The sequence below is a fragment of the Hemitrygon akajei genome, chromosome 4, assembly GCF_048418815.1.
Source record: "Hemitrygon akajei chromosome 4, sHemAka1.3, whole genome shotgun sequence".
In the NCBI taxonomy this organism is placed as follows: Eukaryota; Metazoa; Chordata; class Chondrichthyes; order Myliobatiformes; family Dasyatidae; genus Hemitrygon; species Hemitrygon akajei.
In genome coordinates this window covers 17,961,060-17,977,854 of record NC_133127.1, presented here as the reverse complement: position 1 = coordinate 17,977,854, position 16,795 = coordinate 17,961,060, and positions in this window count along the sequence as shown.

Genomic DNA, 16,795 nt, shown 5'->3' with positions numbered 1-16,795 from the left:
GTAATGAGGAATGCAATGCAATGTTAGCATTCATTTCAAGAGGACTAGAGTATAAATACAAGGATGTAATGTTGAGGCTTTATGAAGTACTGGTGATGCATCATTTGGAGTATTGTGAGTAGTTCTGGGCCCCTTATCAGAGAATGGAGGTGCTGACATTGTAAGGGTTTAGAGAGGGCTCACATATAAGATTCTGGGATTGAAACGTTTGTCATATGCAGAGTGTTTGATGGCTCAGGGGCTGTATTCACTGGAATTCAGAGGAGTGAGGGTTGACCTCATAGAAACCTATTGAATTTTGAAAGGCCTGGATGGAGCAGATGTGGAAAGGATTTTTCTGTGGTGGAGGAGCCTATGATCAGAGGAAACTGCCTCAAAATAGAGGGGTGACCTTTTGGAACAGAGGCGAGAAGGTATTTCTTTAGCTGGAGAGTGGTGAATCTTTGGAATTTGTTACCAAAGGCAGCTGTGCAGGTCAAGTCATCGGCAGAGGTTGATAGGTTCTTGATTAGCCAGGGCATGAAAGTAACAGGTAGAAGGTAGGAGATTGAGGCTGAGAGGGAAATGGATCAGCCATGATGAAATGATGGAGAAAGCTTGATGGGCCAAATGGCCTAATGTTGCTCCTATGTCTTATGGTCTCATGAACAGCACGTCACAGTAAATTCTTCCTAAATGAATCTGATGAATAAAGTTGATCCTTGATCCCAATAAAGCTAAAGCTAATCTCTCTATAAACTCCAATCCCTGACTGTTGGTCAAAATTTCAGTTCAAGAATTTGTCAACCTTATTTATTTATGGCTGAAACTCTAAAGCTCAAAAGGCTGGACCTGATAAGAAAATGAGATTTCACTTTCAGCAGACTTGGCAATAAGTAGGGAAACAAGTGAGCTTTTTAGTCAAATTTCCTGACTTTTTGACTACCAGAAACATTGGAATGTGGGAGAAAACTGGAGCACCCAGAAGAAAACGATGTGACCACAGCGAGAACGTCATTGGCAGGAAATGAACCCTTCACTGGCACTGTAAAGCGTTATGTGAGCTGCTTTCTACCATGCACCTTCAATGATGCTTTTTGAACCTAATGTCAAATACCACAATTTTGTGTTGTAGGTTTTCGCAAAGAAAATGGCCGAAGAACTTCATATTTCAGAAAAGCCGTAGCAACTCATTTATTGAAAACCAAAAAACTGAACCCAAAGCGTGGTAAAAACACTTTACGTAATTATTTCATCACGTCCAACCAGCCTCTTAATGTGAAACTCCAGCTCAATGTTGGTGGTTGGGAATTATGTGCATTTCCACCAATGACCTGTCCCTACAGTGTAATTCACTAATTCTTTCAGTCAAAGAAAATGAGAATTCTCTGGTCATTTCTTCGGCAGTTGGACGGGGCACGAATGCGCAAGCACGTGAAAGTCGGCCCGTGAGGCAGCAGAAGAGTTAAAAAGCGAGCAGATTAACAAAGCAGGTGACGTAGTGGGGGCGACGGAGTAGAGGGAGACAGAAGAGGAAGGCTTTGGCTCGAGAGGCTTTGGCGAGCAGAGGCTGAGGACTAACTTGTTCCCAGTCAGGTAAGGCCGGGTAAGCTCCTTTAATAACTCTAATTAGCTTAGGAGTTGGTAATGGAGGCAGCAGTTAGGGCAGTCGAGTGCCCTGCTTGCAGTATGTGGGAAGTCAGGGCAAGTACAATTGTCCCTGATGACTACAGCTGTAAAAGGTGCATCCAGCTGCAGCTCCTGACAAACCGAGTTAGGGAACTGGAGCTGGAGCTGGATGAGCTTCGGATCATTTGGGAGGCAGAGGCAGAGATAGACAGGAGTTACAGGGAGATAGTCACCCCTAGGAGTCAGGAGACAGGTAGCTGGGTGACTATCAGGAGAGGGAAGGGGAATAGACAGAATGAGCAGAGCACCTCTGCGGCCATTCCCATCAACAATAAGTATACCGTTTTAGATACTGTTGGTGGGGATGACCTACCAGGGACAAGTTGCAGTGGTTGTGTCTCTGGCACTGAGACTGGACCCTCAGCTCAGAAGGGAAGGAGGGAAAAGAGGAGAGCAGTGGTGATAGGGGATTCGATAGTTAGGGGGACAGATAAGAGGTTCTGTGGAAGAGATCGAGAATCCCGGATGGTCTGTTGCCTCCCTGGTGCCAGGGTCCGCAATATCTCAGATTGACTTCTCAGTAATCTCAAGAGGGAGGGTGAGCAGCCGGATGTCGTGGTCCATGTAGGGACCAGTGATATGGGTAGGAAGAGTGAGGAGGTCCTGAAAGGTGAGATTAGGAATTTAGGCGCCAAGTTAAAGGGCAGGACCTCCAGTATATCAATCTCAGGATTGCTACCAGTGTCACGTGCAGGCGGGTTTAGAAATAGTAAGATAGCACAGATCAACACATGGCTGAAGACATGGTGCAGGAGGGAGGGCTTCATATTTATAGATAATTGGGTAGTTTTCCTGGATTTCGTTGCTTCAGGTGCGATAGAATCAGAGGGGCAGGAGGGGGAGGTGTTACATTGCTTGTCAGAGAAAATATTACAGCGGTGCTCTGGCAGGATAGATTAGAGGGCTCGTCTAGAGAGACTATTTGGGTGGAAATGAGGAATAGGAAAGGTGTAGTAACACTTATAGGGGTGTATTACAGACCACCTAATGGGGAGTGAGAATTGGAGAAGCAAATCTGTAAGGAGACAGCAGATATTTGTAGTAAGCAAAGGATGGTGATTGTGGGAGATTTTAATTTTCCATGCATGAACTGGAAAGCCCATACTGTAAAAGGGCTGGATGGTTTGGAGTTTGTAAAATGTGTGCAGGATAGTTTTTTGCAGCAATACATAGAGGTTCCAACTAGAGAAGGGGCAGTGTTGAATCTCCTATTAGGGAATGAGATAGGTCAGGTGACGGAGGTATGTGTTGTGGTCAGTGATCACAATGCCATTAGTTTCAATATAATTATGGAGAAGGATAGGACTGGACCCAGGGTTGAGATTTTTGATTGGAGAATGGTTAACTTTGAGGAGATGCAAAAGGATTTAGAAGGAGTGGATTGGGACAATTTGTTTTATGGGAAGGATGTAATAGAGAAATGGAGGTAATTTAAAGGTGAAATTTTGAGGATACAGAACCTTTATGTTCCTGTTAGGTTGAAAGGAAAGGTTAAAAGTTTGAGAGAGCCACGGTTTTCATGGGATATTGGAAACTTGGCTAGGAAAAAGAGAGATATCTACAATAAGTATAGGCAGCATGGAGTAAATGAGGTGCTCGAGGAATATAAAGAATGTAAACAGAATCTTCAGAAAAAAATGAGTAAAGCTAAAGGAAGATATGAGGTTGCTTTGGCAAGTAAGGTGAAAATAAATCTGAAGGGTTTCTACAGTTATATTAATAGCAAAAGGATAGTGAGGGATAAAATTGGTCCCTTAGAGAATCAGAGTGGACAGCTATGTGTGAAGCTGAAAGAGATGGGGGTGATTTTGAACAATTTCTTTTCTTCAGTATTCGCTAAGGAGAAGGATATTGAATTGCGTAAGGTAAGGGAAATAAGTAGGGAAGTTATGGAAACTATGATGATTAAAGAAGAGGAAGTACTGATGCTTTTAAAGAATATAAAAGTGGATAAATCTCCAGATCCTGACAGGATATTCCCTTGGACCTTGAGGGAAGTTAGTGTAGAAATAGCAGGGGCTCTGACAGAAATATTTCAAATGCCATTGGAAACGGGGATGGTGCCAGAGGATTGGCGTATTGCTCATGTTGTTCCATTGTTTAAAAAGGGTTCTAAGAGTAAATCTAGCAATTATAGGCCTGTAAGTTTGATGTCAGTGGTGGGTAAATAAACAGAAAGTATTCTTAGAGATGGTATATATAATTATCTGGATAGACAGGGTCTGATTAGAAACAGTCAGCATGGATTTGTGCGTGGAAAGTCATGTTTGACAAATCTTATTGAATTTTTTGAAGAGGTTACTAGGAAAGTTGATGAGGGTAAAACAGTGGATGTTGTCTATATGGATTTCAGTAAGACCTTTGACAAGGTTCCACATGGAAGGCTAGTTAGGAAAGTTCAATAGTTAAGTATTAATATTGAAGTAGTAAAATGGATTCAACATTAGTTTGATGGGAGATGCCAGAGAGTAGTGGTGGATAACTGTTTATCAGGTTGGAGGCCGGTGACTAGTGGTGTGCCTCAGAGATCTGTACGAGGTGGAATGTTGTTTGTCATATAAATTAATGATCTGGATGATGGGATGGTAAATTGGATTAGTAAGATGATAATAAGATAGGTGGCTTTGTGGATAATGATGTAGATTTTCAAAGCTTGCAGAGAGATTTAGGCCAGTCAGAAGAGTGGGCTGAAAGATGGCAGATTGAGTTTAATGCTGATAAGTGTGAGGTGCTACATTTTGGTGCTTCATGATAAATGGCAGGGCATTGAAGAATGCATTAGAAAAGAGTGATCTAGGAATAATGGTGCATAGTTCCCTGAAGGTGGAATCTCATGTGGAAAGGGTGGTGAAGAAAGCTTTCAGTATGCTGGCCTTTATAAATCAGAGCATTGAGTATAGGAGTTGGGATTTAATGTTAAAATTGTACAAGGCATTGGTAAGGCCAAATTTGTAGTATTGTGTACAGTTCTGGTCACCAAATTATAGGAAAGATGTCAACAAAATAGAGAGAGTACAGAGGAGATTTACTAGAATGTTACCTGGGTTTCAGCACTTAAGTTACAGAGAAAGGTTGAACAAGTTAGGTCTTTATTCTTTGAGCGTAGAAGGTTGAGGGAGACTTGATAGAGGTATTTAAAATTTTGAGGGGGTAGAGAGATTTGATGTGGATAGGCTTTTTCCATTGAGAGTAGGGGAGATTCAAACAAGAGGACATGAGTTGAGAGTTAGGGGGCAAAAGTTTAGGGGTAACACGAGGGGGAACTTCTTTACTCAGAGAGTGGTAGCTGTGTGGAATGAGCTTCCAGTAGAAGTGGTAGAGGCAGGTTCGATATTGTCATTTAAAGTAAAATTGGATAGGTATGTGGACAGGAAAGGAATGGAGGGTTATGGGCTGAGTGCAGGTAGGTGGGACTAGGTGAGATTAGGCGTTCCGCATGGACTAGGAGCGCCGAGATGGCTTGCTTCCATGCTGTAATTGCTATATGGTTATATGGTCTATATCAGTCATTAAGAAACAGGAGCAGATCACCTAGTTCCATTCATTTGCTACATTATTCCCCAGTTACACTCTCCGTCTTGTTATCAGCTGAGAGTGCTGGTCCTACTGATTTTGCTGGTCCTGTCTAACACATTACCATCCAAATCATTCATATAGATGATGAAAAAAAAATGGACCCAACACTGATCCTTGCAACACTCCACTAGTCACAGGCCTCCAGTCAGAGAGCTAACCATCTACTACCAATCTCTGGACTCTCCCACTAATCCATTGCTGAATCCAAATGGTCACTTCATCGAATGCCAAGTAACTAAACCTCCTTGGTCAACCTCCCATCTGGGAGCTTGTTAAATGTCTTCTTGAAGGCCACGTACACAAGATACATTGTCTTTTCTTTATCACCTTTCTTCGTAACCTCCTCAAAAAACTCCGTAAGATTGGTTAGACATTGGTTAGACTACCAGACACAAAGCCATGTTGACTATTCTTAATCAGGCTATGCCTATACAAATACTTTTATATCCTGTCCTTTAGAACACTTCCATTTATTTAGTGACAACTGATGTCAGGCTCACTGGCCTACAAGTCTCTGAGGTAATTTGATAAGCAACAGTACTCTTAGACCCTTTCTTGAACAAGGGAACAATGTTATCTATCCTGCAATCCCCTAGTACCTCGCCCCAGGATACAGGCATTATAAGTATCTCTGCCAGGGCCTCTGCAATTTCTGTAGTAGGCTCAAGGTTCAAAATTCAAAGTAAATTCACTGTCAAAGAACATGTATGTCACCATATACAACCTTAAGAATTTATTTACTTACTCATTGAGGTACAGCATGGAATAGGCCTTTCTGGCGTTTCAAGCTGAACAACCTAACAATTTCTCAATTTAATCCGAGCCTTATCACGGGACAATTTACAATGACCAATGAACCTACCATCCAGTACATCTCTGGACTGTGGGAGGAAACCGGAGAACCCATAGAACACAGTGAGTGGTAGGGCACTGAGGAGTGTGGTAGAATGAAGGGATCAGGGAATACAGGTCTATAGTTCATTGAAAGTGCTGTCACAGGCAGATAGGATCATAAAGAAAACTTTTAGCATATTGGCTTCGTAAATCAAAGTGTCGCGTACAGGAGATGGATGTTATGTTCAAGTTGTATAAGACTTTGGTGAGGCCTAATCCAGAATATTGTGTGCAGTTTTGGTCATTTACCTACAGAAAGGTTTAAATAAGTTTGAAAGAGTACAGAGAAAATTTATAAGGATGTTGTTGGGACTGGAGGACATGAGTTATAAGGAAAGACTGAATAGGTTAGAATATTATTTCTTGGAACATCTAAGATTGAGAGGATATTTGATAAAGGAATACAAACTCAATTGTCTTTCCTTTTGTCAAGAAAGGTGCTGCTGCAAAGAAAAAAACATATTCTGTGCTTCTTTCAACTCAACTGTCTCACTGCACATTTTTTAAAAACTTGAATATTTTGCTGTGATTCAACGGGTAGATAATCATCTTGGGTTGTTTAAAGTTTTCTCACTGCCAGTATTATGTTTTGTAACTCATAAAGCTAATTGAAAGAAAAATGAGGGAGTACAGAATGTGAGTTTAACTTTTTTGGTGTACATTAGTTTTGTTTTCACTGTGTGTGAGGTGCGCATGTGCAACGAGGTGGCATGATGACGTTTGCCATTCACCTACTTTTACATATGAGCCATAATAAACCGTTTAAATGAACAAGAATGTTCAAACAAACATGATATTACTTAAATATTCTTGAAATATTAAATACTTTCTTTATGGAAAAGGCATCTTAAACAAAATCATACATGTTTAAGGTGAATTGCAAGAGCTATAGTGGTCAGGGAAGTCGTCAAGTCACTTTTATTGTCATTTTGACCATAACTGCTGGTACAGTACAGAGTAAAAATGAGACAACGTTTTTCAGGACCATGGTGTTACATGACCATGGTTATACTTTCCCCTAAGGATTGCTTAAATTGTCACATGCAGTGACTGAGAAGAAGGTGGAAGAAGGTATTTGACAAATTTCAGTGGTTCCCACTATAAGATCCATGGACCCCTCGGTCAATGATCAGAATCCAAGGCATAAAAAAAGGTCAGGAACCGCTGATCTAGATGATCATTTGAATTGCCAAAGAATTGGTAGACTATGGACCATGTGTTGGTATGAGATGAGTATAGATTGGTTCTTAATGGTTGTCATAGACCCAGTGGGTTGTAGCTCCTTTTCTCTGCTGTACGATTCTTATCCCATTAATTACCCAAGTTCTGGTTTGCTCAGAAAAGTCCAATACCACTCTGGCCCATGTTCATTGAGAATGGCAAGTGAATCAACAGTTTTGTTTCCATTTGAGTACTATTTATGTTATGCCAGCATGTTTAAAAATTAAGAAGATATTTTCTGTGTAATCTTTTTACCTCCAGTTTTGTCACTTAATATTCTAGCAAGTTGTATATTCATGGAGCCATCCCTCAACACAGGAACAAAAGGGCTCTAATTTGGATATCTGGAGTTTGTGCTCAGAGGCTTTGGAACTGACTCCAGTACTGAATATTCAAAGGGGTTCTGCCAGTTGGGATGTGCTAGCACTGTAAATAAGCAGAGATACCTGACTATATTCAAAATGTTTAAAATTAAACAGGTACTGAGAGTAGGATATGGTGGGACACATTATCAGTGATGTAACGTGGGTCATAGGGTGTTTCAATCTCTTAATGTTGGACACCCTTGCACAGACAACCCTGCCACGGTTGATCCAGGCTCTGGCTTGTGTCTGAGCAGCTGTGGTCCTTGGGTCACACCTCTTCAACCATAGCCATCTGGAGGATGGTCATTGAAATTGTAGTTCATGGTTTATTGTTATCTTTGTGTTTATTTTTCTGTAACAAAATAAACTTTATTCATAATAAAAATGATTTGGAATATACTCTTCAATGTCTTTCCATTCTTTACCTTCAAAGTCAAAGCTTCCTGTATTGCTTTCATACACACAAATAGCACGGCACCACATATGTGAAACCCCCCCCCCCCCGAGGTGGTATCCCACTACAACAATTGAGTGTCTTCCTCACCCACTAGACTCTCACTAGACTTGGTAAGGTCCAGTGGTAAAGCATTCTGGCAGATGGTCTAGACAGTCTACTCAGGGAACCACCCCATTTTGAACATCGATTCCTTCTCCTGACTGATCATTGTCTGATGGCCTTGTGGTCAAAAGTGTTGGTCTGGGAAACATTTTCCACGAAGGGAAGGTAGTGCAGCAATGTCCAGCCAACTGGGACATTGCATGGCAACCAGGCCAGACCCATCCTTCACAACAACGGGAATAGGTAGAACCTCGGCACGAAGTGGAACTTGGCGCCCACGCGTTTAGGATCAATGCACAATCTGATGCTGCAGCACATCAGGGTGAGGGTGACTTTGGGTACATTTTTGCCTCTGTTGTCCAAGGAAACGTGCATTGTGACCTGCCTGACCTGCTCCATGTTGGATCCCCAAATGAATCTGGAGACAGCTTGGGTGATAACCAAGATGGAGAAGCAGGGGATGGGCCACACCTGCACCAAGTACAGCACCCCTGGTGCAACTCACACCAGATGTCCAGGGTTCCCAGTTTTTGACAAGGAGCACCCTCCTCACAGTTCCAACTTTTGCTTTACCTTCCCAGTTCACTCCAGCCAATTCTTGTTGCCCTCAGTCCAGATTCCCTCACCTTCATTTAATTGGACCTGATGCCTACACATGCAAGAAGTATTAACCAAAAACCGATTTGTAGAAAAAAAATCTATGACAGTAATTCAAGTAGCTTAGAGCTAGAAATGGGTTTTACTGAGAATAAATCTAAAACTTAGCAATTATTTTAGCAATTTTATTATTTCGTGCACATTTTTTGGCGAATGTTATCTTCTTTCACATTAATCTGTTTTCAATTTTAATAAATGTTCAATGAGTCAAACTAAGAAAGAAGGACTTTCATTCTGCAATCGTTCCATAACTGTTCAATACACGTTTGATACTTGTTTGATCCTGAGGCACCAGACATCTGCACTAGCGGTGCATCGCAGGTTTTTGCCAGTCAGTTTACAATTGAAGCCCATGCACCATGGAGTTGTGCTTTGTTCGTCCTTTGTGAACATTTGCAATTTTGTACTTTTTCGAAAATTAAGCCTTGTTTTTACATTCAGTTGCCCATCACAGTGCAAAAGAAAATGAGCAAAAGATAAGCAGAAAGTGATAGTAAGCATGAATTCAATGAATAGTGGGAAAATGAACCATGGAACCATGGAACCATAGAACCATGGAACCATAGAACCATAGAACACTATGGTACAGTACAGGCCCTTCAGCCCTCCATGTTGTGCCGACCCATATAATCCTTAAAAAAAAGTACTAAACCCATACTACCCCATAACCCTCCATTTTCCTTTCATCCATATGCCTGTCCAAGAGGCTCTTAAATACCCCTAATGTTTTAGCCTCCACCACCATCCCTGCCAAGCCATTCCAGGCACTCACAATCCTCTATGTAAAAAACTTACCCCTGATGTTTCCCCTAAACTTCCCTTCCTTAATTTTGTATCTATGACCTCTGGTGTTTGCAAATGAGTTCTTATTTATAGCATGTCCGTCAGGAAAACTGTTGTGCATTGTTTGTGAAAACACTTTCTCATATAATAGAAGACATGATCTTAATAGACACGATAAAACACAACATCAGACTGAAATAGAAGGAAAACTGAAGCTCGTGCTTGGGTCTGAGTTATGGAAAGAATATGTGATTAAGAAAAAGGAAGAAATCAATAGAAGACAAAATATATTTGCTAAAAGTCTCATTAAGGTAAGTAATGTTTATCTTGCTTTTATATTGAATCAATATATCATGTAAAAATGCTAACTATGTCTATATTAACATATTTTTACAAGAATTGAATGGGGATACAAGAGTTGTATGGTGCATCTGGACTCGTGTGTGAAAAAATTCATGCGTGGAATGAGAAAGGTTGGCCACCCGTGCCATAAGTAAACTTACAGTGTCCTGAAAAGCAATACACCTCATCACATGCTTTACTGGTCAGCAGACATGGCCAGGGCATTTGACAACAAGAAACAAGCTCTTTCCAATGCAACCCTGCTGGTGGATCCACTCCCAAACACACCAATAGCCATTCCTGCTGTACATCATAATCATTTTCTTCTAGAGGGACGCTTTTTGACAGCATTCTTTGACCACAAATCCCTCATATACGCGATGACCAACGTTTCAGAACGTTGCTCTGCACAACAGCAATGCCATCTGGTCTACGTATCTAAGTTCACAATGGATAGATAACATATCAAAGGAAAAAATAATGCCATGGCTGATTGCCTCTTATGGCCAGCTGATGAGACAGTACACATAGGGGTTGACTATGCCGGCATGGCAGCCAACCAAGTCACTGACCCAGAGTTCCAAGTTAACCGAACAGTAGTGTTACGTATTCAGGCAACAAATAATTATAGATGAGTTAGACGAAGGGTTATATAACAAATAACACGTTTATTAAACACTGATAACAAACCCCCTTCAAATGTAAACAAACCCAAACAATGATCCGAGCTCAGCTGCTCAAACAGTCCTTAATAGCGTTGCAGTCCCAAACAGTCTTTAAAACAGTATTGAAACGAACTCAGTTCGTTGAAGCGATATGCCGAAAGAAAACAGTATTTTAAAACGATATGCCGACAGTTCAAAAGCTCACGGTACTTTTAAAAGGAGAGACTTTTTAAAGCGATGTAAATTCTCTTCCACGTCGATGTCCTTCGATTCCCAGCGTCGAACTCCCACGTCGAATTTTATTAAATATAACTTAAAGTGACTGACCTTCCTTCCACAATATTCTCAATCTCCCGCTTTTCCCAGCGGAGACTATCGTGAGAATAGTAAACAAAATCCTTCCGAATGAGGATCACACAAGGTCGAAGTCAATCCATCGAAAATCGATTCTTCTCAATTTGTCTTCCAAGCTTCACTCTCCATTAGCAAAGAAACCGTTGGCTCTGACCTTTTAAACTTTAGGCATTATATAAAACTTCATTTTTTACTAAACTGCGTCATCACATTAAATCACACAGTAACATGAAGTCATCTTGGCAAATCCTGCCACGAACTGCCCCACCCGACAGGGTGGGTCTTCCTTTTATACTCTGTAGAAAAAACCTGTCACATGACCTCTACTGGCGGGAAAATGACATCACTCCACCATCACAAAACCATTACCTCATGTCCAGTATAACTTCAACCCCAGTCACGGGACAAGGGTACCACTGTCACGTGTCACGGGTACGTAACAGTAGTCATGGGTTGAAATTAAGTTTGGGGAAGTTGGGATATTTCTCCTGTTCAATGTCTCAAGTGGTTGCCCTTGCCCCACAGTACCTGCAAACTGGAGACTTACTGTTTTTGACTCTGTACATGGCCTCTCACATCCATCCAGAAGGTCTCACAGAAAACGGTTGCATTAAGATTTGTCTGGAATGGTCTCAGAAAGGACATGCATGTGTGGAGTGCCAGCAGTAAAAACTAACCATGATGTTCGAATGCCATCGACAACTTTGGAGGTCCCTGAACAACGGTTGACGATGATTATGCGAACATTCTTCCCTCCCTTGGTGACAGGCCTTATGACCCAATTTGTCTATGCCGACCATGGTGCCCACCAAGCTAGATCCATTTGCCCTCATTTGATGATGTAAGATTCCATAGGCCTGTTTCCCTTGTTTGGTGGTGCAAAAGACAGTAGGGGAGCTGGATGGCCTTGGTTGTAGTGAGGACTATTCCTCAAGCTGCAGGCTCGTCTGCTGCTGCAGTCTAGGAGAGGAGACGCTGGAAGTGGTGTAGCGTGGTGTCCGTGGTCATGTGTTATTTTTGGTTAACTATGTTTTCTCGCTTGCTATTTTGAATGTGCTGTGTATGTTTTGCACCTTGGCCCCGGAGGAATGCTGTTTCATTCAACTGCATCTACGTATGGTTGAATAGTAATTAAACTTGAATTTGAATTTAATTCTTATACTCACTAAACCCCAGTTATCCATGTACTTATCCAAATGTTTTATTGTATCCTTGTAGATTATCTCTCCACTCTTTCCAATTTAATGATATCTTTCCTATAACAGGGTGACTAAAACTATACACATTTCAAGTACAATGTTTCAGATGTCTTATACAACAGTAGCGTTATGTCTCAGCTCCAATACTCAATGCACTGTCTGGTGATGTCAGAGTGTCAAGTGCTGTCATCATCACCTGCTCTGACTGTGACTCCATTCCTGTGAACTCTATACTTGTCCGTATCAGAAGGCAAGTTCAAGTTTATTGTTGTTATCGGCATAAATAAAATAAACAGCAAACCGTTTCTAAGATACTGCATGTTCCAAGGCATTTAGATCACATTTCTTCCCCAGTCTGATGTTTGCTCTAAACAACAACTGAAACTCTTGACTGTCTGCAGGCTTTAATACATTGAGTTGCTACCACATGATTGGCTATTCAGATATTTGCATTAATGGACAGGTGTACAGGTGTACCTAATAAAGTGGCCACTGAATATAGATGAATCAGCTTAAGCTCCATTTCTCTTCTCCTTTGCAACCCGTTCTCTTGTCCAGGGTTGGGGCAGGAAGGTGAGGAAAGTACAACAGGAAGATTCAAGCTGCACACTGAGATATTTGTTACTGATTGTTTGGAATCTGCAGATCACGAGTCTTCCAAGAAACAGACAGACAATGTATCATGTGATTTCCAAGCATTCAGAACTATTGTGCAGTTGGCCACAGTCACTTGATTTCCTGTAAATGTAGACTTGGAGAGAAAGTGAAAGTGAAAGGGTGTATGCAGGTGTTAACTCCCTCTTTTTTAATTCTAAAATTCCCCTGTATCATTCTTGTCATTTACTTTCCTCTGTCCCCTCCTCTCCCTCCATCCCAGTCTCTGCCATGTTCTCACCATCCCTTCTGACATTCTCCGTCTAATCTCAAAAGATGAATCTCATCTTTTATGCCAACTAACACCACAAGGATTGAAAACATTCAGTATCTTCCTCTTGGCAACTGGGGACAAACAGCACATATTCCAATAACCATACTGTTTCCACATATCCTAAATAATGCTCAAAGATCAAAAGGGATGTTTCAATGCATACCAACTGACTGAACTGTCTAAACTAATTTAAATTAACTTGAGAGATTGAGAAGTTCACCTTAAATAACTTGATAAATTAAACCTGTATACTTTAGGCCCTTCCTCTATCTGGGATTGAACTTTAAAAGATCAAGATTTCTTAATGTTTTAATTTCTGTAATGTGCCCTCATTATATCACTGTCGAGAAGCCTGCAATTTGAGACTGGTGTCTGGGATCCCATTAGTCATGTCGTTGATAGTGAAGATCGAAGCCCGAAGGTTGATTGTAAGTCTGGAGCTGGATGTGGGAGGCCTGTCCTGGGGTTGGAGGACAGTCTGTGTGAGTGGGTGGGTGGGAGGGAGGAAATTGTCTTGCTTTGTAGTTGCTTTATTGCTTGCTGTGCTCTGTGTTGTTCTGCTGAGCATTGTGGGACTGTTATGTTGGAGCCCGAATGTGTGGTGACAATTGCATGCTGCCCACATCACAGGGAGTACAAGCAGACAGATGAGACCAGGTGAGAAGTAAAGTGGACAGGTAGGGGAAGGGGGTGTGAAATAAAAAGCTGGGAGATGATAGATGGAAGAGGTAAAGGGCTAAAGAAGAAGTAATCTCATGTTTATGATATAAGTCTTTCATTCAATTGGTCTCATAATCATAGATTCATAGTCAAGGATTAGAGAGCTTGGAGACAGGGCTTATGACCCAATTTGTCTATGCCGACCATAGTGCCCACCAAGCTAGATCCATTTGCCCTCATTTGATGATGTAAGATTCCACAGGCCTGTTTCCCTTGTTTGGTGGTGCAAAAGACAGTAGGGGAGCTGGATGGCCTTGGTTGTAGTGAGGACTATTCCTCAAGCTGCAGGCTCGTCTGCTGCTGCAGTCTAGGAGAGGAGACGCTGGAAGTGGTGTAGCGTGGTGTCCGTGGTCATGTGTTATTTTTTGGTTAACCTTGTTTTCTCGCTTGCTATTTTGAATGTGCTGTGTATGTTTTGCACCTTGGCCCCAGAGGAATGCTGTTTCATTCAACTGCATCTACGTATGGTTGAATGGTAATTAAACTTGAACTTGAATTTAATTCTTATACCCACTAAACCCCAGTTATCCGAATTTCAGTTCGGCGTTTAACACCATCGTCCCTCATACCCTCTGCTCCAAATTGTCTCACCTTGCTGTGCCACCTGACCTCTGCGATTGGATTTACAGCTTCCTGACCAACAGAAGTCAGCAGGTATGGGACAGGTCACCTCGGATATTCGAATCACCAACACCGGCGCCCCCCAGGGGTGTGTCCTCTCTCCACTGCTGTTCTCCCTCTACACCAATGACTGCACCTCCTCCAACCCCTATGTGAAGCTTTTGAAGTTTGCAGACGACACTACCGTCATCGGACTCATCCAGAATAGTGATGAGTCTGCATATCGACAGCAGGTGGACCAACTGGCGCTCTGGTGCAGTCAGAACAATCTGGAGCCGAACACGCTCAAGACAAAGGAGATGATAGTGGATTTCAGGAGACATCCCCCCCGCTATGTCTCCCCTCACAGTCCTCAACAGCCCTGTGTCCACCGTGGAGAACTTCAGGTTCCTGGGAACCACCATCTCTCAGGATCTGAAGTGGGAGCAGAACATCAGCTCCATCCTGAAGAAGGCCCAGCAGCGGATGTATTTCCTGCGGCTCTTGAGGAAATACGGTCTGCCTCAGGAATTGCTGCTGCAGTTCTACACTGCAGTCATTGAGTCTGTCCTGTGCACCTCCATCATTGTGTGATTTGGAGCCACCACCAAGCAGGATAGAACCAGACTACAGCGCACAGTGAGGACTGCCGAGCGCATCATTGCAGCCTCCCTGCCCTCTATTGTGGACCTGTACTCTTCCAGGTTGAAGAAGAGGGCGGGGAACATCATAAAGGACTCCTCCCATCCTGCGCACGGACTGTTTGATCTGCTTCCGTCTGGTAGGTGCTTCAGATCCCTCCAGACTAAGACTAATAGGCACTGGAGAAGTTTTTCCCCTACTGCGGTCACTTTGCTGAACAGTTAACTGCCGGTTAACTGTCGGCTAACTATTACTTGGATTGCACTACCTGTATGTATAATCTATATTTTCATTTATATTTATCATTATTATTGTTATGAGCAGAGAGACAACATCTGCCGGAAGTAAATTCCTTGTATGTGCATAGGTACTTGGCGATTAAAGTCTGATTCTGATTCTGATTCTTATCCAAATGTTTTATTGTATCCTTGTAGATTATCTCTCCACTCTTTCCAATTTAATGATATCTTTCCTATAACAGGGTGACTAAAACTATACACATTTCGAGTACAATGTTTCAGATGTCTTATACAACAGTAGCGTTATGTCTCAGCTCCAATACTCAATGCACTGTCTGGTGATGTCAGAGTGTCAAGTGCTGTCGTCATCACCTGCTCTGACTGTGACTCCATTCCTGTGAACTCTGTACTTGTCCGTATCAGAAGGCAAGTTCAAGTTTATTGTTGTTATCGGCATAAATTCACTCAGGATAAATTGCAGAAAAGTTAGCATTGTTGAGCAGCAGCATTGTACAAGACAAGAGCAAGCATAAGTTAATATTAGATTATCTTAACAAGAACTATGCATAACTTACGTGTGCAAAATACACAATAAAAGCAACAGCAGCAGTTTCTAAGATCCTCAAACCACCTCATCTGGCACCAACAATTACTGCATGGTCAAAGGCATTTAGATCACATTTCTTCCCCATTCTGATGTTTGCTCTAAACAACAACTGAAACTCTTGACTGTGTCTGCATGCTTTAATGCATTGAGTTGCTACCACATGATTGGCTGTACAGATATTTGCATTAATGGACAGGTGTACAGGTGTACCTAATAAAGTGACCACTGGATGTAGATGAATCAGCTTAAGCCACCATTCTCTTCTCCTTTGCAACCCGTTCTCTTGTCCAGGGTTGGGGCAGGAAAGTGAGGAAAGTACAACAGGAAGATTCAAGCTGCACACAAGGATATTTGTTACTGATTGTTTGGAATCTGTAGGTCACCAGATTTCCAGGAAGCAGACAGACTAAAGCTAACCTGCGTAAGTGAATCATGTGATTTCCAAGCATACCGATGCTCAATGCATTCAGAACTATTGTTCAGCTAGCCACAGTCACTTGATTTCCTGTAAATATAGACTTGGAGAGAACGTGAAAGGGAAAAAGGCATATTTGGGTGTTAACTCCCTTTTTTAAAAATTCTAGTATTCCCCTGTATCATTCTTATCATTAACTTTCCTCTGTCCCCTTCTCTCCCCCCCATCCCAGTCTCTGCCACGTTCTCACCATCCCTTCTGACATTCTCCATCTAATCTCGAAAGATGAATCTCAGCTTCTACGCCAGCTAACACCACCAGGATTGAAACTGTTCAATGTCTTCCTCTTGGCAACTGGGGA